Source organism: Cupressus sempervirens, chromosome 7 (genome assembly GCF_028749045.1).
Source record: "Cupressus sempervirens isolate cs-2001-9-10 chromosome 7, ASM2874904v1, whole genome shotgun sequence".
Taxonomy (NCBI): domain Eukaryota; kingdom Viridiplantae; phylum Streptophyta; class Pinopsida; order Cupressales; family Cupressaceae; genus Cupressus; species Cupressus sempervirens.
Window position 1 is genome coordinate 535,985,894 of NC_143124.1, and position 19,312 is coordinate 536,005,205.

Genomic DNA, 19,312 nt, shown 5'->3' on the forward strand with positions numbered 1-19,312 from the left:
AATCTCGCTTTATTTTTTGTTTTCCCATTTACTATGAGATCCAAAGGAGATTTTTCTATTTGTTCAAGGAGTGTCAGTCTCTTCCTTCATTCTTTAGATATATTGACTAGCATTGTCTTGCACTCTATCTTCAGGAGATCATGCAGCTCCGCGAGAACACTATACAACTCCACCTTTGCTCGATATTGACTCCTACATAGCTCATCACCTCTTTCTTCAGTCTTATAGTTCCTACCCAAGGATCAAACTAGCCTCTCTACACTATCTCGGTTCACACCAGATCTATGAGACCTTGTAGAGATCACACTCGATAGTGTCCCTCTAGTAAACCTCAAAGGCAACCTTCCAGAGTACCTGATTGCTCTACTCTCCACCTTTCCATTCTTGATTACTTCTCACCCGTGACGAGTTCTTAGCTATTGTTATTCCTTTTTCTTGGTTCTTTTATTGTTTTGCTTTCATATTCTTTATGTGAACATTGTTTGGTGCTCTCCCATACTTGCATTTTCCCTTTATACTATTTATAGTCCCTTAAACCCTCATTGGTCTCCTGTTGGACATTAATAACTTTATCTTATCTTATCTTATCTATTTAAATTATATGATAATAAAATTTATTACCATATATTAGATCTTTTCTATAATTTAAATATCAAATTTATTTTAATATGAATATTTTTATTTACTTTATATTTATTTAAAAACTATTACAAGACAACAGGAATCTATAACATGATGATAAATTGTGAGCCTTTCATCTAAGAGGTCTTGTGTTCGAGTTTACTTAGATTGAACACATAAAAAATAGTTAGTCTCACTAAATAATAATAATAATCTAGGCTTTGGCTCGTTACCTATCAAAAAAACTATTATGAAAAATTATGATTAACAAAGAAAAATTAGAATTAAAAAATTGAGGAAAATATAATGTTTAACTACCTTTCATTTGTGTTGCATTTATTGTTATATTTATAATAAAAAATCTGAGTGCAATTAACATACTAAACAACTCGCCCTTGGATTCTGCCTTTGCTTCTCGTGTGTCAGGTCAAGACAAAGAGGAAAAGAAAGATAATGTGGAATCTAATAAAGTTAATTCCTCTCTTGGAGAGAAGGTAGGGTCCTCAAAAAAAAAGACCTGGTCTTCACTTTTAGGCAGGAAACCAACTGGCAAATCTTCTTTCCCGCCGGTGACTTCTAAGACTAGTTGGGAGAAAGGTGAGTTCCAAGTCTTTACCCTTGACCCCTTAGTGGATTTCTCTATTTCCTCCATGGATTTCACGTTGGTGGGAAAATTTCTGGGGGCAAGACCAGATCTAGATTCTCTAAGGAAAATGGTTAAGAGGAAATGGGCTATACACAGGGAGGTGGACATAGCTCCTATGCTGAATGGTTTTTTCTGTTTATTTTTAACTGTAAGGAAGATATGAATCTGGTTTTCTCTGTGGAGGTCCTTGGTCTTTTGGAAAAATTTCTCTTACAATCAAAAAATGGGAGCCTAATATAGTTTTATCAGATTCTTTTTTCCTAACTACCTCGATTTGGGCCAAACTGCCTAGAGTCCCTCTTGAATTCTGGTATGAGGACATTTTTAAGGGTATAGCTAGTTCTTTTGGTGAACTGGTGGCTCTGGATAATGCTACTGCGACCAGATCCAAACTCCAGAGTGCTAGACTGTATGTGAAGGTGGCGGATCTGAATCATCTCCCAGAAAAGGTGCATTTAATTTCTAAGCTTGGTAAGAAAAACCAAGTAATCATTTTTGAAGATCTTCCTAATGCTTGTTATGCTTGTAAGAAATAGGGTCATTTGGTTAAAAATTGCCTCTCCAAGAGTAAAATCCACTTGAGTAGTGAGAAGGAAGTGAAAAAGACTAAGGTTCAGCAAAAGAAGGTTTGGAAACCTAAAGACGTTCATCTCAAAGAGAAGAAAGAGAATGAGAACTCAAAAGCTCCACCAGCAGTTGTGGATATTGTCTCTGAGCTTCTTCTCGAGGATGGGGCTAGACTCGTGCCTGAGATGAAGAACATGAACTCTGAAAAAGAAGTGAATGGCTTACAACTAGATCCCATCTTGCCTAAACAAGGTATAGATGACTTGTCGGATTTATCAAAGAAAATTGTTCTTTATCAAAAGATGGAGGATAAATTGGGTGATCTTGATGAGATGACAGAGCTTGAGGAAGGAGAATTCTTGGCTGAATCTGGAGCTCATAGTGAGGATGATGGAACTCAGCCTAGGGAGATGCAGGTTTTTGTCCCTTTATTTTCCCATAATACCCTTATTAAGGACCCTCCTGTCCTAGAAGCCGTCAAAGAAGATGGAGTAATCTCAAAGCTTAAACCAAATTCAAGGAAAAGGGTTGAAAAAAAGAATAACATAAAGGGGGTCGAGAATCGAAGCAGTAAATTAGAATTGCATACTAAAGTGAATCCCAAATCTTCGACCCTGGTAAAACTTGGAAAAAAAATAGACCAGCAATCCAAGGTGAAACCAGATGTTGGGTCTCCGGATGGATGTGGAAGGAAATCTTCTAAGAAAACCAAGGAGTTAGAAAGCTTGTAGAATATTGCTGATGGTTGTCAAGCAACTATTCTGGATTATACCCCTAAAATATGGAAATGAAAATTATTACCTGGAATATTAGAGGGTTGAACAGTTACCATAAACTAGATGTTAGAAATTTTGTTAGAGAACAAAAACTTGATTTTCTTCTGCTACAGGAAACTAAGATGAACAAAGAGAAAGCAGAGCAGATAAAAGCTTTTAAAAATTATTCTATAAATGCTAGTAGTTCAGAAGGTGCTTCAGGGGGAACCCTGATGCTATGGAAAAAAAATTTCTTTGTTGGGACTATTTTGAGTGCTAGTAAATACCTTATGATTGCTAAAATTACTAGTGTTGATCAAAAAGAGGACTGGTATATTGTGAATATATATGCGCCCAACATGAAAAGCCAAAGGAAGAAGGTTTGGGACTCTATATCCAATTTTAAAAGAATGGATTGCTTTGGACGGTGGATAATCATGGGAGACTTCAATGTCCCTCTTTATGACCATTAAAAAATGGAAGGTAATGCTACCCAGCTTGAAGGAAGAATGGACCTTAGGGAGTTTATAAACAAAGAGGGCTTAATGGATATGGATCTTCAAGGCATTCAGTTTACTTGGAGTAATAAGAGAGTTGGCAATGATTGTATTCAGGCAAGGCTTGACCGTGCTCTTATCTCTCTTGATTGGACAAAAGATTTCATCTGCAAGTTGGAAGCCCACCAGAAAATTGGTTCTGATCATTTCCCTCTTATTTTTGCTGCTAATAAGCTTAGTCCTAAGATGAATTTTCCTTTTAGATTTGAGAAGATGTGGATGCAGCACCCTCAGTTTGAAATAAAAATGGAAGAATGGTAGAACATCAAAATTGATGGTACTGCTCTCTTCAGAGTGACTTCTAAACTTAAAAATGTCAAAAAGAAAGTCAAAATTTGGAACAAACACTGCTTTGGGAACATTTTTGAGGATAAATCTATATTGAAAGAGGATATCCAAAAAATCCAGGATATAATTCAGAAGGAGGGATATACCCCAGACCTTCTTTTAGAAGAAAATGAAAAGCTGACTCAATACCATGACATTATTACTAAAGAAGAGATCTACTGGAGGCAAAGATCAAGATTGATATGGCTGACTGAAGGAGATAAAAATACCAAATTTTTCCATCTATCCACTCTGAAGCATAGAGCCAAATCTCACATTTCACATCTTATGAAGGGAGATTTGAAGATTGAGGAGGATAAGGGCATCATGGATGAAATGGTGACATTTTTCTCTGGTCTTATGACAGCTGACCCCAACATCAATATGGAACACTAGGTTGAATTCCTCAGAGTGATCCCCACTCTGGTTTTAAAGGATCAGAACAAATTGTTAATCTCAATTCCTAAGAATGATGAAATTTTCAAAGTTGTTTGTTCTCTAGGAGGAGAGAAAGCTCCTAGACCTGATGGCTTTCCCATGTTTTTCGTTTAGAAACTTTGGAAACTTGTTGGGAAAAATCTTTGTGATGCGGTGAAGGAATTATTTGGAGCAAAACAAATGCTGAAGGAAGTCAATTCCACCTTCCTGTGCCTGATTCCTAAGAAAATTAGAGCTTATTTGCTTGATTAGTTTAGGCCGATCAGCCTTTGTAATTCTTTCTATAAAATTATCTCCAAAGTTCTTACTTCTAGATTGCTTCTGGTGACCCCTTTGATCATTGCTGACCAACAAAATGGCTTCACTCCAGGTAGACAAATCCTCAATTCTGTTATTTCTACTCATGAGAATATTCATTCCTTATCTTGTTCTAACAATCAAGGATTTGTAATGAAAGTGGACGTTGCTAAGGCTTATGACAGAGTTGATTGGTCTTTTCTCTCAAACATTTTGATTGCCTTTGGCTTTGACAACAAGGTTGTTGGACTGATTCATCAGTTGATCTCTACTTCTTCTATTGTTGTCCTAGTTAATGGTAGCTTTTCTCATTTTTTTAATCCCTCTCAGGGATTGAGACAAGGGGACCCTTTATCCTCATCCTCTTTGTTATTATGGCTGATTATTGGGGAGGTACATTGGGGATCTGGTGCATAAAGGAGTTATTAAGGGATTGCAACCCTCTTCACATCCTCTTATATGTTCTCATGGCCAATTTGTTGATGATACCATCTTTATGGGGAAATCTGAAGTTAGGGAAGCCAAAAATTTGAAGCAAGCAATAAATCTTTATTCTTCTGCCTCAGGCCAACTGGTTAACTAGAATAAAAGTGTTGTGTTTTTTCTCAATACCCCTATTCTTAGACAACATAAAATTGCCAAAATCCTTGGATGTTCTGTAGGTTCTTTCCCTTCTTCCTATCTGGGTATGCCTTTAGGCTTGAAAGCTCAGGATTCCTTCTGGGAAGACCTTATTAACAAATTCAGCAAGAAATTGGTTGGTTGGAAAGGGAACCTTTTAAGCTAGGCTGGTAAATTAATTCTTCTTAAAGCTTCTCTCCAAAGTATACCAACTTATGCTTTAAGTCTTTTTAAAATCCCCACTAAATTTTCTGAGGCTATTGACAAAATTCAAAGGAATTTTTTATGGACTGGTTCAGAGGAAAAAAAGAGAATGCCTTTAATTGCTTGGGACCAAGTTTTTAAACCGGTCAAGGAAGGTGGACTCGGCATCCAAAAAATCAGAAGCATGAATAAAACTCTTCTAGCTAAACAAGGATGGCGTGTTTTCCATGAAAACAAAGAGTGGAGTACCATTTGGAAACACAAGTACCTTCTTAATTTTGTTTCTCTTTCTGATTTCTTCTCTTCTTCTGATGTTATTCATCCTTCCTCCATATGGGGAGCTGTGCAGGGAACAAAAAAAATTCTTGGAGAAGGGTGCTCTTGAAAAATTGGTAATGGGATTAGGGTGAGATTTTGGGAAGATGTCTGGGTTAAGGATCACCCCCTGATTGAAGATGTTCAAGATATGACACAAGTTGACTTATGCAAGCAGAGATATGGCACTCTTGTTAGTCATTACTGGTAGAATGACTCTTGGGTGAACTTGAAGGACATTGATCAAAGCTTCAATCACATACAATTATCTCTCCATGCTGTTTCTCTCCATCCTTGTTTTGAGGATGAGATTATTTGGTATGTTGATCCTAGTGGGCAATTCAAAGTTTCTTCTTTCTTTGTTTCTAAGGAGAAGGAAAATCTTCCCTTTTGGTCTCAGGCTTGGACTAAGGGTCTCATTCCTAAAATTAACATCTTCTTTTGGGTCCTGCTCCAAAATAAAATTCTGACCCTTGATAACTTGCAGAAAAGAGGTATAAATTTGGTGAATACGTGTATTTTATGCAAGAATGGATTTAAAGATAAAGACCACCTGTTTCTGAACTCCTCTTATACCCAGCATGTCTGGACTGAGATCCTTATGTATTGGAACTTGACCTAGGTTCATCAAAACAATGTGGAATCTTCTTTTAAAAGTTGGAAATGCCCTTCTAAGAATTTTGATGTTCAATTCCTATGGAAAATTACTCTTCCTCATCTCTGGTGGGGTATTTGGAAAGAAAGAAATAATAGAATTTTTAGAAACAGAGAGGTTCCAGGATGGGTGCTTAGTTAGAATATTATTAGAGCTTTTAAGGAGAATTTCAAATCTCTGAAGAGCCCTAATCAAACCTTTCCTGTTGATAATCCAATGCTTTCTGAAAATCCTAAACTTCAAACTGATAACCCAAGATTGACCATCACTTGGAGTTTCCCCCCTTATGGTTGGATTAAAGGAAACTTTGATGGTGTTGGTAAGGGCAACCCGAGAAGTGCGGGTTGTGGAGGTGTGTTGAGAGATCATATGGGAAATGTTAAAGATGCTATAGAAATCCCTATTGGCAGGACTAATAGTCACATTGCTGAAGCAACGGCTGCCCTTTATACTATGAAAATTGCCATGGATTTGGGATGTCTGAATTTATGGTTGGAAGGTGACTCTCTAAATATTGTTAATATCTTGAATAATAAAAGTTTTATCTCATGGTCGACAGAGGCCACAATCAAGGAGATCAAATACTTTATTCAAAATTTTGAAAAAGTTGTCATATCCCATACCTTTCGGGAGGCCAACGGTGTTGCTGATTGGATTGCCAACTATGTTGTCCTAACGGGGCAAATGGTGAGGTGGACCAATGAATTAACTAACCAAGATGATCTCAAAGCAATTATTCATTATGAAGCCATCCATGAGCAAGTGGAAAAGATTTCTAAAGATAAGAAAGTTAATGATTTCATGGAGTGATCATATTATTGCTAGATTTTCTTCCCCAAGGAAGTACACTCAAATGAATGCGATGTGGTTTTTGCATGTATCTCCGAAAAAGGGAGTCTCTTTTGATGGGATGAAAAACAGTTTTCATTTTAACCCTTTCACTCTCTACATCTGGTTACTCTGGTTTGAGTGCGTTGTCTATTCTCTATAGATGGGTGGCGAACCGCGCAAGAAGGAACCAAAAAAATGTGATGCCTGGAAGGCTCGTGAGGATGTATGGAAAATTTTGCAGAAAGGAAATGTGACTTGTTATCTGGAGCGACTCAATGGTTTTAAGCCACACATCACTACAACTTTCTTTAAGAACTAGTCTAATGACAAAGTCACTCTCCATGGTGTTTCTGTGAAACTTACAGAGGATTTTATTGTAGAGATCATGGGGCTCCCCACGGTGGGCATAAAATTTGCCAAGCAAACCAGTATTATGACAAGCAAGCTTAGCCACATCATCCTCAACATGTCTTTTTCTTGTTCTCAACCTCGATCCTGAAGATATCAAATTTTCTAAGAGATATAACAAGTTTACCAGAACATGCCTCTATAAACTCTATCTTAGGATAGACATCACCAAAACTTACATAACTTCTTCTAAACTTATCCTTTCTTCTTCTGATGTTAACTACATATGCTATATACTCAAAAGTATCTCCCATAATCTCAGATAGTGTAAACACTCAACTAGTTGTCCGTACCAACTTGATCTTTCTATTGTTCTTCTGTTAGATACCACAAAAAATTGCTACGTTGACATCAATGACAAACTTGGTCATGAATGTAACATATCATCATATTAACATATCTACAGTACTCCCCCATAGGAATATCATCAGCATTCATGCTTCTAACCAATCTTCTAACACTCTTATGTTTTAATGAAAAGGAAAAGTTCTACAAAAACTCAATCCACTTCATGTGTCTTTAATTCAACTTATTCTAACTTCCCAAACACTGCAAAAGTTTATGGTTAATATATTACACAAAATATTTACGCATCAAATAATGTCTCGACTTCTTCAACACTTGAATAATAGCATATAATTATTGATCATAAACTGAAAATTTTCTCTTAGCATCATTCAATTTCTCAATAAAGAAAGCTATAGGTCTTCCTTCTTGACTCAAAATAGCTCCAATGAAACTTCCACTAGCATCACATTTAAATTGAAAAGCTTTACTGAAATTAGGCAAGGCAAGTGTAAGTTATTCTACAATCTTTTGTTTCAATGTTTTAAAACTTTTTTGTGCTCCATGTGTCCATTTGAAATCCTTTTTATCTCCTATCATAGTCTCAGTCATGGCATTACAAATAGAACTAAAACTTTTGATCAACTTCCTCTAAAGACTTGCCAACCCATGAAATTATCTTACCTCCCCAATGTTCTTAGGTGTTGGCCAATCAAGAAAAACTTTCACATTTTCAAGATCCATCTTCAAACTATCAGCTGAAATGAGAAAACCAAGATAGACAATTTCTTTCTTCATAAATGAACATTTCTTTAGATTAATCAATAGTTTCTCATCCTTCAATCTCTTCAATACTTGTCTGACATAATCAAGATGCTCTTCTTTAGCCTTACTGAATATCGAAATTTCATCCACATATACAATCACAAATTCAAGCAGGAATCTCTTCAAAACCTCATTAATCATCCTCATAAAAGTATTGAGTGCATTATTTAAACCAAAAGGCATAACCAACCATTCATAAAAACCCTCATTAGTTTTAAAAGTAGTTTTCCATTCATCTCCTTCTCTAATTCTGATCTGATGATAGTTTTTCAAACTAATCTTGGTAAAATACTATGTTCTACTCAAACTATGCAATATATCATCCATCCTAGGCAAAGAAAACCTATATTTTATTGTTATCTTGTTTATAGCTCTAGAATTAGTGCACATTATCCATTCTTCTTAGGTGCTAACATAGTAGGTACTGCACAAGGACTCAAACTTCCTCTAATCATACCCTTCTTAAGAAACTCTTTTACTTGTCTATTCAAATCATCATTTTCATCAAGTTTCAATCTATATGATGCTTTATTAGGTAAACTAGCTCTGGGTATTAGATCCATACAATGACTTATGCTTCTCACAAGTGGTAAATCATTAGGCACATTATTAGAAATAATGTCTTGAAATTTCTCTAACAAGGATTCAATCTCAGGTGCATGTTCTAACTCATCTTGTTTCTTGATCTTTCTAGGAATTAAATAGAAACAAATGTATATTATGTTCTTTCTTATCTCTAGCAAATTGATTACCTTGAACCATATATGATTTGACTATGGTGTAGTGAATCTCCTCGGCTTTTTCTAGTTCCAGTCTATCCAAATATTATATTGATTCAATCTACCAGCATGCAAAGTTTTTCTATCATACAGCCAAGGGTTTACCCAAAAGAATGTGACAACAATCCATAGGCATGATATCACACAAGACTTCGTGATGATAATTACTAATGTTGAATTTAGCAAGGCATTTCTCACGTACAAATAATTTATGCTCCTTCTGGATCCAAGCCATGTGATAAGGTATATGATGTCTCAATGTCTACAACAACAACTTGTTAACTAGTTCCTCATATACAAATTATTAAAACTTCCACTATCAATCATTACCTTGCAGCATTTTCCAGCTATCCTACATCTAATTTTGAACAAACTTCTTCTCAAAAAAAGTTCTCCATCAATTTCGACATTCAACAAGATCATTCTTAACATTAGGTTCTCACTATTTTTAGGTTCATTGGGTGCTTCAATAAATTTCTCACAAGTCAAAGTGCTTATGTTGTTACCTCCAATCTTCTTTCCAGATTTAGTACATTCAAAGTCTCCATGTCCTTCTTCACCACATTTGTAACAAGTACCCTTAAACCAATATCTTTCCTCTCTTTTACCACCATCATTATTCCTAGAGTAACCTATATAGCTACCTCTAGTGTAATTATATCTTTTACCAACAGGTTCTTCCTTCCATTCTATTTTTCCTTTATCTTGGATTGCATTGTTAGATCTACTACCTTCTCCCTATGTTATGCCCCTGTGTCTCTAAAATCTGCTACCTACGTCCTCTATGTCTCTAATCATGTCTCTTCACCATTCTTTCTTTATGCTTTAAAGTGTATTGATATACTTCTCCACTATCCATCTTACCATAGCTAATATCATCTTGAATTGATATCCTTAAGCCATTAAGGTATCTAGACACTTTCTCAACTTCATCATCTATATGTCTAAATATGATATCCAATCTATAAAATTCCTTTGTATATTCCTTCACACTTATGTCCTTTTGCCTTGAATTTTTCATTTTCCTCAATAAGTTAACTTGGTAATCTATAGGGAGAAACTTCCTTTTTATCTTTACAATCATCCTCATCCATGTCTTGATCTTTTTCTTTCCCCTTTTTTGTCTCTAAGTTTGTGAATGATCCCACCAAAGTGAAGCATGACCCTTCAACTTTGTGACTACTATCGTAACCTTATTGAAATTAGATGTACCATCATGCTCAAAGTATTTATCCATCTCAGTGATCTAGTCGAATAAAGTATTAGTCTCAAGTTTTCTATCATAGCAAGAAACTTCAAGAGAAGGTCTAGCATTCACCCTAGACAAAACTTTTAGAAGCCTTTCCTCATCTTTCTCAACCTCAGGTTTAGGATTAGGATTTGGTGCTTCCTCTACATGACCCCTAACATCTAATAGATGTGCACCTCTTCTTTGTGTTGTGATGGGGACACAACCCAAGAACAAAATGGACACAACAGAAAAGGGAAATTATATTAACTAAGAAAATAAGCTAGTACAAATAGTATAGAGAAAATAAACTTCAGAACATGCCCTAAGGGCTTACAATAGCATAAATGTGGAGAATATTTCTCCTTTTAGCACCTCCTCTCAAACTCCACTCCGAACTGCCTTTTACAATGCCGAAAATCTCCTTAAATAGACCCCTGAGGGTTAAGGACTAGGAGTACATTCTAGAAAGTGCTAGTAGGCATCCACCGACAAAATAAAAGGTTCCGAAAGCTGCGTTAGAAGTCGGTGCAAATCTAGAAGAATCCAGAAACGGTAATAAAACTTCTGGGAGGCATAACTTTTGAACCGTAGCTCCGATTGACGAACCGTTTACATTTTCGAAAAGCTCTCAAAGCGCTCTATAGCCCTATGGATGAGCTTTGCTCGTCCCCCATTTTTGACCCTTTTCAAGGTCATTTAATGCCCCAAACCTGACTTTGAAGCATTCTTAGGAGGTCTCCAAAACCCAAAAAATTGCAATAACTTTCAAACCGTGGGGCCTATTGACCTGATTCTTTTTTTGGAATGCTCTAAATCATGATTACATTCATCTAGCCAATTCACACCTTCTAGTTTACCGAAATGATGGCCCAAATATATGCTCCTATTTTTTTGAGATTTTCAAACAGACTGATAGTTGAACTATGAGAGTTGGAACCTTTATTTGAGCCAAATGGGTATCCAAAAATGTAAAGACATGAAACAGAAACTAAGTCTAAGTACATTTTTTGGGTGACACAGGATTGCCCTTATACCTTTGGATGCTCCTGCATCAGACACCCAGGGTAGATTGAAAAGTGACCCTTTCACTTTATGGATGGTAGAGGAAATCCCAAATGGGAAACCTCAGCTGTTGAAATCCAAGTTGAGTCCTCGATCGGCCGTCCTTTCCATTTGACCAAATACTTTTCATACTGCCTATTTCTGGTACTCCTACCCACACGATAATCTAGAATGTCTTCTATCTCCTCCTTCTTAGAAGCAAGAATTGGACATGGCTCTAAAACTAGCTCCTCATCTGCACCATCATCATGATACTCTGTTAAATCTGCAATGTTGAAAATGGGAGAAATGTGAATACCATCTGGCAGCTCCACGTCATATGCATTTTCTGAGTCATGTTTCTTCAAAACTTTGCAGGGGCCAAATTTCTTCATTTTCAGCTTGTTGTAAGTACCAACTGGAAATCTTTCTTTTCATAAGTGCACCATGACTAGATCCCCTACTTGGAATTCCTTATGTCTTCTCCTTTGATCAGCCCTAGCTTTATACTCTTGATTCATCTTGATAATGTGTGCGTAAACATCCTCATGTAGACGCTTGATGTGTTCAGCAAATTCCTCAGCTTCAGCACTTGTCCTCTCCCCTTGTTCTATCTTCCTCAATTCTGGTGCAGTCCTTGGGCTATTCCCATATACAATTTGAAATGGTGATTTTCCAGTACTACTATTTATAGAGTTATTATAAGCAAACTCTACCTGTGGTAGAATCAAATCCCATCCCTTGGGCTTATCTCCAACTAAACATCTCAGCAAATTGCCCAGACTTCTATTTACCACTTCTGTTTGGCCATCAGTCTGTGGGTGATGCGTGGAACTGAATTTCAAGTTTGTTCTCAACTTCTTCCACAATGTCCTCCAGAAATACCCCACAAATTTAGTATCTCTGTCAGAAACTATACTCCTTGGGAGACCATGTAGTCTTACCACCTCTTTGAAAAATAAGTCTGCAATATGGACAGCATCATGAGTTTTGTGGCATGGAATGAAATGTGCCATTTTGGAGAACCTATCAACCACCACGAATACTGAGTCATTACCCCTTTGTGTCCTTGGCAATCCAAGAACAAAATCCATACTTATGTCCTCCCATGGCCTTGATGGAATAGGCAATGGCTGATATAGGCCAGTATTTTGACTAAACCCCTTGGCAACTTGACAAACCTGGCAACTCTATACAAACTTCTTCACATCCTGTGTAATTTGAGGCCAAAAATAATGTTCTCTAAGAATGGCAATGGTCTTATCCCGACCAAAATGTCCTACCATCCCTCCACTGTGTTTCTCCTTAATCAGATTTTCCCTCATGGAACTCCTTGGAATGCACAATTGACTACCTTTGAACAACATGCCATCCTAAATCAAATAGTCTAACCACTTGGTTCTATCTACAGCAACAGGTTCTTTATAAGCTTTTCATGCTTCAGCAAAATCAGGATCCTCGGGGTACAAATTCTTGAGTTCATCAAACCCAACTACTTCAACCTGCATTGTTGTAAGCAAGAACTATCTCCTACTTAGTGCATCTGCAACCCTGTTAGATTTTTCACTTCTATGCTTCAACACAAATGTATAACTCTGCAAGAATTCTACCCACTTCATATGCCTCTGATTCAATTTACCTTGGCTATTTAGGTACTGTAATGCCTGATGATCAGTATACAAAAAAAATTCCTTTGGCAATAAATAATGCCTCCATTTCTTTAAGGCCTGAACTATTGCATAGAACTCTTGATCATAAACAGAATACTTCTTCTTTGCATCATTCAATTTTTCACTAAAATATGCAATAGGCTTACCTTCTTGGCTTAATACAGCCCCAATAGCGCTACCACTAGCATCACAATCCACCTGGAATACTTTTCTAAAATCTGGAAGTGCCAACATAGGTTGTTCAGTCACCTTCTTCTTCAGCAATTCAAAACTTCTCGCAGCTACTGCAGTCCATTTGAACTCTTTTCTATCCCCTCTTATTGTATCAGTTAGGGGTGCACATATGCCACTGAAATTCTTAATAAACTTCCTGTAAAAACTAACCAGACCATGAAATGATCTTACCTCAGTAGCAAACTTTGGAGTAGGCCATTCCAAGATGGCTTTTACCTTCTCTGGATCCATTTTGAGACCTTCAGGTGATATAACAAATCCCAAATAGACTAACTCCCTTTTTGCAAAGACACGCTTCTTTAGATTAATTAACAATTTCTCTTCCCTTAGCCTTTCAAGGACACAATGAATATGCAGTAAATGTTCTTCCAAAGTCTTGCTGAAAATTAAAATATCATCCAAATAGACAATAACAAATTTTCCCAAGAACTTCTTAAGTACCTCATTCATGAGCCGCATGAAGGTGCTTGGGGCGTTCGTCAATCCAAAGGGCATGACCAACCACTCATAAAGGCCCTCCTTGGTCTTGAAGGCTATTTTCCACTCATCTCCTTCTCGAATCTGTATCTGATGATAGCCACTCTTTAGATCTATCTTTGTGAAGTACTGAGCTCCACTCAAGCAGTCCATAAGATCATCCATCCTTGGTAAAGGAAATCGGTACTTGATGGTTATCCTATTTATAGCTCAAGAATCTGTACACATCCTCCACTCTCCATCCTTCTTTGGTGCAAGTATTGCAGGTACTGCACATGGACTTAGGCTCTCTCGAATCAAGCCCTTCCTCAGCAACTCCTGAACCTGTCTATTTAGTTCCTCTGTTTCAGTAGGAGTCATCCTGTGAGCAGCTTTGTTAGGCAAACTAGCTCCTAGAATCAGATCTATCTGATGACCGATTTGCCTTACTGGTGGCAATCCATCTAGAACATTATCAGAGATAATATCTCCAAATTTCCCTAGTAAATCTGAAACTTCAAATGGTATTTCACTACTACCTTCTTTATCTTTCCTAGGAATCAAAGCATAGCACATATTCTGATGTTTCATGCCATCTAAAAACTTCCTTCCATGAACAAGACAAATCTTAGCACTGCTACATACCTTTTCACCTTCCTTTTTCATGGGCTTCAATTTGTGGCGAACTCGATCCTTTGTCAGAGAGTATGTGTTTGCATGTCCATCATGCACTGCATGTCTATCAAACTGCCATGGTCTACCTAATAATAGATGGCAAACATCCATCAAAATAACATCACAAAGAACTTCATCATGGTAACTCCCAATTTTGAATTTTACTAAACATTGTTCACTTACCAGGACCTTATGATCATCTTTTACCCAAGAAATCTGATAGGGCTGGGGATGTTTCACCCTCTTGAGCTTCAGCTTAGAGACCATCTCTTCTGATACCAAGTTATCGGTGCTATTACCATCAATGATCACATCACAACACTTATCCTCACACTTGCATCTGGTACGGAACAAACTCCTCCACTGTCCTGGTTCATTTTCACCGCTTAGTAGGACTCTTTGATTTACCAAGGTATCTCCTCTTTCTGCATCCTCTGAATGTGATTATTGTGCATCCTCATCCACATGAGCAACCCTAGCTTGGCCATCAGTTCTCCTATCTGTCCTTCCTTGTCGTTGAGGGCATTCAAAGGCACGATGACCTTCTTCATTGCAATGGAAATAGGTACCATGGAAGCGTCCTCTTCCTTGTCCATGTCCTCTACCTCTTCCTCTTTGATTTCCAAAGTGTTGATCATGGGAGCAGTTGAAACCCTCATTCCTCTGGTTTCTACTAGTACCCACATCTTCATTTTTCTTTTAGGTTTCATTGCGGCCTCTAGATGATCTACCGCTTCCCCTTCCTCCTTAACCGCGCCCTCTTTGTCTTCCTTCAAACCTTTTACTCAGCTTCTCTTCAACTCGTAGGGAAAACTGGTATGCTTCTTCAACGCTGGTCATTCTTATCAAAATTAATTCCTCCTAGATGCTAGGTCGCAACCCACTGATATAACGAGCAACCTTCTCCTTATTTGCTTCTGCATGCCCCGCTTTAATCAAGAGTCCATAAAACTCCTCTGTATATTCTTGGACTGATCTTCCTACTTGCTTTAACCCATGCATCTTCTTAAATAGATCAAGCTTGTAGTCCACAGGAATGAACTGCTTCTTCAATTTGTCCACAATGCGATCCCATGTTGTGATCTTATCCTTTCCTCTTCTAAGTCTTTCCAGTTGAACCTCTTGCCACCAGATTTTGGCATGGCCTTTTAGTTTGGCCTTTGCAAACTTAACCATATCTGGGTCCCTTATATCCTCATACTCAAAGTATTCTTCCAGTTCATTGATCCAATCGATCAACTCATCTGGTTTCAGATTTCCTGAAAATATACCCACTTCAATTTTAGGTCTTTTCCCAAACTTAGTAATGGCCCTAAAAAGCCTTTCCTCTACAGGATTCAGAACTTCCCCGTCAACTTCCTCTTCTGGTCCCATTACTTCCTCTTCATTGTCATCCTCACTGTTGTCACCTGCGGCAACATTTGCTCCTCTACGAAGCTCCTCTTACAATACTTGTACCTGCCTCTGGAGGGCTCTAACCTCCTCAAGATCAATAGCTCTGGCCCTTCCACCATGCTCTCTTCGTGGAGGCATCTTCTAACTCGATCCCACAACCACACAGTCTTGGTGCAAACTGCCTCACAGTCGGCGCTCTGTCTACACACTCAGGAAAACTCGCTCTGATACCACTTGATGGGAACACAACCCAAGAATAGAATGGACACAACAGAAAAGGGAAATTATATTAACTAAGAAAATAAGCTAGTACAAATAGTACAGAGAAAATAAACTTCAAAACATGCCCTAAGGGCTTACAATAGCATAAATCTGGAGAATATTTCTCCTTTTAGCACCTCCTCTCAAACTCCACTCTGAACTGCCTTTTACAATGCCAAAAATCTCCTTAAATAGACCCCAGAGGGTTAAGGACTAGGAGTACACTCTAAAAAGTGCTAGTAGGAATCCACCGACAAAATAGAAGGTTCTGGAAGCTACATTAGAAGTCGGTGCAAATCTAGAAGAATCTAGAAATGGTAACCAAACTTCCGGGAGGCATAACTTTTGAACCGTAGCTCTAATTGACAAACCGTTTACATTTTCAGAAAGCTCTCGAAGTGCTCTATAGCCCTATGGACAGGCTTTGCTCGTCCCCCATTTTTTGACCCTTTTCAAGGTCATTTAATGCCCCAAACCTGACTTTGAAGCATTCTTAGGAGGTCTCCAAAACTCGAAAAACTGCAATAACTTTCAAACCGTGGGGCCTATTGACCTGATTCTTTTTCTAGAATGCTCTAAATCATGATTACATTCATCTGGCCAATTCACACCTTCTAGTTTACCGAAATGATGGCCCAAATACATGGCACTGATAGTTGAACTATGAGAGTTGGAACCTTTATTTGAGCCAAATGGGTATACAAAAATGTAAAGACATGAAACAAAAACTAAGTCTAAGTACATTTTTTGGGTGACATTGGATTGCCCTTATACCTCTGGATGCTCCTGCATCATGTTGTCTCCATATATTTAAGTCTCATTGAAATTTTCCTGAACATGTCCATAGCATTATCAACATTTTCTCTACCATGAACCACCTTGACAATAGTTCCTACAAGATCGTAACCTTCTACAACCTATAGGTTAAATTTTAGATTTTCCACTCTATAACCATTTTCAACAAGGTTATCAACAATCCAATCCACAAGAAACAACTCTCATTGATACCACTTGATGCAAAGGTTATACAACAGTTGTCAAATATCCATTTGAAACTTGTGGAAAAAAACTCAACTTAAACCTTCTAACACTCCTCTACCAATATATGCACACTGAAGCTATACATAATTCAATGAAACCACAAAGAATAGAAGGAAATATGCAATATATTTGTAGGTGTAATTATTTCACTTCATGTAAAAGAAAACCACAACATGCTTGACTGTGAGGCCTTCCAAATTGTGGTCTCTTATAGAATAAGAATCATACAATTTTAGAGCCTCATCTTGCATCCTCTATCTCCTCTCTATCTTCTACCATTACCTTCCTCCCTTCCTACATCTATCCAAGGTTATTATATAGCCAACTAATCCACAAGTTAGTTAGTCAATCATTTAATTACATTATAGGTCTTAACTTGTAAGAGTAAACTAAAACCCAAGAAAAGGACAACATATAATCATGCACACTTAAGGATAGGTCCAAACATGTGTTAGGAGTCAAATCCTAGCTACGCAAGATGCCACATGAGCATAGGAAACTGCATCAAATGAAACACCATGCCTCACTAGATGAAAAATACAGGAAACAAAGAGCACAAAGAATGATATAGAACTCAAGAAATATGAAACATCAAGATTGGCACACCTAGGATAAGGATCTAGGAGAGATACTCGACATGATGACAATTGTGCACACCATGCAAACAAAAGAAGCAATGACTTCTTTGCAAATAATGGATAAGTACAAAAAATAAGAAATGTTTTTTTTGGCTGATGCAAGATTTCCCAAAGACCCAAGATGCTCCTACATCATAAGAGGAGAAAGATTTGAGGAAATAAGAATGATCAATAGTGAACAATAATAATAAAATGAGTCATGAAAACTTGATGGGATCAACCAATATTTTTGATGAAATTCAGAGTCTAAACTATGGAAAAACCCTTAAAAACAAAGACAAAGAAAATCCTTGGCAATGTTGAGATCATAAGTAGGGAAAGCAAAAAGTTGGGCTAATCTCACCTCAATCTTTCAAGATGGGAAAGGGAAGTTCCTTCCCATGGATTCATGAAGATAAAAACTTGGAATTTTAGGGGCCTTAATGTCCCTAACAAGAAGTATTTTCTCAAATTCCCCTTTAAGACAATAAGCTCTAAATTTTTAATGATCCAAGAAACAAAGTTGTCTATAGAAAAAATAGATAGGTTCAAAAGAAAAGTAGTATAATGTCTCATATAGAGATCCTTGGAAATAGGGATAAACATAGGCTAGCATATTTTAATATATAATAAATACATAACTACATGCATACAACAATTAAAATTTTGCAATGGACACAACAAACCAACAAAATATTCCCAAGTGTTCACTTCTTACCAATGCATATTTTCAATCTATGTGATTAATCAAGAAATGTTTATTCCATTGAATATATTTACATTATATGTAATGTTGATTTGAAAGAATGGATACAAGTTCCTACAATGTTAAGTCATACAAGTTCATCCCCAAGGCTAGAAAATAAAATTATGAGATGATGAACAATCAAATCCCAAAACATCCAACATGCAATATATTCAGGATTGGGAAGATACAAATCCCAAAAGAGTATTTGAAACACCAATTTGCATCCTTCAAAAAAGTTAGGGAATTCTCACTATTTGTTGTATGAGGTTTGCCTGTGATCAGCATCAAATGATCCAATTATAGAAGGTGTATGATGGGATATTAATATTGGACATGATACAACTATGAACTATGTACAATAAAAACTGGTGTTGTATGACATAACCTTAAATTCTATATGATAAAACTTTTTCAGTATGTGCAATAAAACATAAACCAATGTTTTATCATATGAATTATTCTCTTAGAGGACTATATGATAATGTACCCTATACAACGACAAGATGATACATAAAATAAAAACATAAATGAAACTTATGTTGATCCCTTAGTTTTTTTGTCCATTAGTGTCAAACACTTAGTCATTTATTTGGCAATATTGATTGGTCATCCCTACAACCAATCCATCCTACTAAGGTCAAGCAATGTATTTAGAAATTTTCACATTTTAGTTAAGGCCAAAAAATTGTTATTTTCAATAAATTATATGGTCATAAAGTGCTCCTATTCATGTTGAGTAAGATAGAAGTCAGTTTGTGTTGATCAACACTGAGTTAGTTCATGTTGAGCTATATAGTAAATGTTGAGCATTC